Raw genomic sequence first — 3791 nt, forward strand, 5'->3', positions numbered from 1 at the left:
CAGCAAACCTGTAACTGAATGAAGGCCCTTTTAAGGCCATGGACACATTGGCAAGGCAGTTTGACAAACTCCTGTTTTTAACAAAACAATTCTATTCACATAGCTCAGGGTGTGTGTGTGTGTGTGTGTACGCGCGCGTGTGCGCATGTGATGCTTGAGATTTTGGATTTTTGTTGTAGCTGTTTTGATTTTTTTTAAAATATGACTGCTCATACAAGAGATCTGACTAACTTTCGCTAGTGGAAAACTGTTTTGGCTAAAATGATTTAGTTTAGAACATGCAATATATCACTTATTTCTTATACCGCACTTATACGCAAGAAATAAGTGATATATTGCATGTTCCAAACTAAATCATTTTTATGAAAAAGCCTTTTCTTGTGCACATGCTCTTCTGTATTACACACAAAAGATCTCACATTACACACTACTATTTTAAGAACTGTCTCAAATATGTAGGCAAAGTAGAATCTGTAAATTTAAGAAAAGCAGCTTCCCTCATCCTAGTCCTCCCTCTTCCGATTTTTTTGGGAAGACATTTCAGATAGGCTTGTGATAATTTTGCTTGGAGAGCATTCCACGGTCAATTTAGAGTGCATAAATCTTGTTGCCTTTTCTATTTTAAAAATGTCAATCACTGCTGCCTTCTGAAGCTGCAGAGGCTGCCAGCAGGGCACATTTGTGCCATCTCTTCTTGGCCCCTGTAGGTCCCGGAGCAGAATGAAGGGATTGGTCCATCTGGCTGTCATGGTGGCACAAGTCTGCGGGCACAGTGATGCTACATATACCATGGGAGTCCCACACAGGAAAGACAGGAAGACGGGGTTCCATTATCTGTACAGAGGTGCTTGATTCTAGACCAAAGTTTGGGAGCTGGCAGTCTCTGAGCTGCCCACAGTAAGGTCTGTTCTGTCCACACAGTGTTTTTCTTTTAAAATTAATTAATTACCAATATTTTTATATTGTGATATTTTTATATTAAAGTTTGGATTTCAGCCTCTCTAGAAAACTCAGAAGATCTAGTGACATGGGGTTTCCAGGCCTACATGCAGCAAGAAGCCTGTTTAGATGAGGCCTGTGCACCTTCCTTCGCCACATTCCTCACAGTTATCAGTATCATTTCCTAATCACTGGGCTTGCGCTGTTGTATTTCTCATACCAGACTGGCTTTGCTATTTATGTTCCCTGCTTCCGTCTACAGGCATTTAAATTTGTGACTCCTGTTCTAGTACATTTTACTTTAAAACCCTGATTTGGCTTTAATTTACTTGCTTTAAGCTAACAAGAACTAAGTCCCTGTCCTGTAGACTTTACATGTAAGCTGGAAAAAAGGTATAATCGTTCATTCATTCAACATTTCTTGAGTACTTGCTGTGTTCAAGGCATTGTGCTCTAGACCCTGGAATACAATACAAAATAATCCCTGTCCCTGCCTTCATGATTTTACAGTCCAATTACACTATCATTATTTTAATAATATGATAATTACAGTCCAATTCAATGATAAAAATGGTAAATATTTGCTATGAGAAAGTAAGTGGTTGCTATGGGAAAGGGGAAGACAAAACCTTAATACTACATAAAACAATCAAGGAAACTTTTCAAAATATGAGACATGCTCTCTGCTTTTGGAGTGAGTGGATGATGTGATGCTCTCAAGTATACCTGTGCTGCAGAACTGGGAGATGTCATACAAGAATCACCTGGAATACTTATTTTCTGAGATTAGGATTCAACTGTGAAGCTATAATGAACCATCATTTGATGACTGTGAAGTCATCTCATGATATCACTGGGCCTCAAGACTGTCTTCAGGAGCATCAGACTTCACTGTACTGTTTTGTGTCACTGGGAAAGTCCCTTAATCTCTCTGGGCCTCACCATCCCCTTCTGTAAAAGATCTCTAGGGTCTCTTGTAGCTCTCAGGTCCTATGATTTACGTATGAAAGGGCTAAAAACACATGACAAAGGATTTAGAGTATTAACAGGGTACCAAAGAATCTCTGAGGAATGGGTAAGTTTGGCAAGGTGAGCTTTTAAAGTCTGGGTCTTGAAGAAATTTGAGAATTTAGTTTAATAGAGAGAACTTAAGAGAGTATCCTATGTTGGAGATGAGAAACAAAGACAAAGACACAAAATGTGGGTCATGATAATTAAAGGAACAGGCAAACCACAGGGCACCAGCTGAAGAGAGGGTTGGCACCAGGGAAAAGCAAGATAGAAGCTCACAGTGAGGCCTGTAAATTGAAGGTATTGTATCCTAAGGTAGAGAATTTAGTCTTGATACAATAAGAAGGATTAAAGTGGTGTTTTAAAATGATTATTTGGACAATTATGTAGACCAGGCTACTGCTTTCCCGTCACCCCCCAACATCACTGACTTTTTTCAAAGCCACTTAGCATCTGGGCAAAGCCTCCTGAGTTCTTATGCAACAAAGGCCTACAGCCTTCTGGTCTTAAAAGACTTAGTCAGCCTAAAGTCAATTGAGCAGAGAGAAATAAAACTGTGATTGAAATAAAATTATAATTATAAAGTAGAGCTAATACTTATTCTTCTCAAACTATTCCAGAAAATTGAAGAGGATGGAAACACTCCCAAATTCATTCTATGTGGCCACCATTACCCTGACACCAAACCCAGACAAAGACACTACAAAAAAAGAAAATTATAGGCCAATACGTTTGATGAATATTGATGCAAAAATTCTCAAGTAAATATTAGCAAACCGAATCCAACAATACATAAAAAGGATCATACACCATGATCAAGTGGTATTTATTCCAGGGATGCAAGGATGGTCCAATATTCACAAATCAGTCAATGTGATACACCACACTAACAAAAGGAAGGATATAAATCACATCATCTCAATGGACAGAAAAAGCATTTGATAAGATTAAACATCCATTAATGATAAAAATTCACTCTCATCAAAGTTGGTATAGAGGGAACATATCTCAACATAATAAAGACCATTTATGACAAACCCAAAGCAATGTCATACTCAATGGTGAAAAGATGAAAGCCTTACCTCTAAAATCAGCAATAAGACAAGGATGCCCACTCTTGCAACTTCTATTTAATATAGTACTGGAAGTCCTCGCTACAGCAATCAAACCAGAAAAATTAATAAAAGGCATCCAAATTGGAAGGAAAGAAGTAAAACTGTCACTATTTACAGATGACATGATGCTACATATAGAAAACCCTAAAGTCTCCACCAAAAAACTATTAGAAGTAACAAATGAATTCAGTAAAGCTTCAGGATACAAGATTAACATACAGAAATCTGTTGCTTTTCTATACAATAATAATGAACTATCTGAGAGAGAAAGCAAGAAAACAATCCCATTTAAAATTGCATTGAAAAGAATAAAATACCTAGGAATAAGATTAACCAAGGAGATGAAAGACCTATACTCTGAAAACTATAAAACACTGATGAAGGTATTTAAAAATGACACAAAGAAATGGAAGCAACTATACTCCAATAAAGAAATGGAAAGAGATCCCATGTTCTTGGATTGGAAAAATTAGTATTGTTAAAATGTCCACACTACCCAAAGCAATCTACAGATTTAATGAAATCCCTATCAAAATACCCATGATATTTTTTGCAGAACTAGAATAATCCTAAATTTATATATGGAACCACAAAAGACCTCAAAGTGCCAAAGCGATCTTCAGCAAAAAAAGAACAAAGCTGGAGGTTCATGTGCCCTGACTTCAGACTATGCTACAAAACTATAGTAATCAAAACAGCATGGTACTGGTACAAAAACAAGCACAT

The sequence above is a fragment of the Balaenoptera ricei genome, chromosome 18 (genome assembly GCF_028023285.1).
Source record: "Balaenoptera ricei isolate mBalRic1 chromosome 18, mBalRic1.hap2, whole genome shotgun sequence".
Classification (NCBI taxonomy): Eukaryota; Metazoa; Chordata; class Mammalia; order Artiodactyla; family Balaenopteridae; genus Balaenoptera; species Balaenoptera ricei.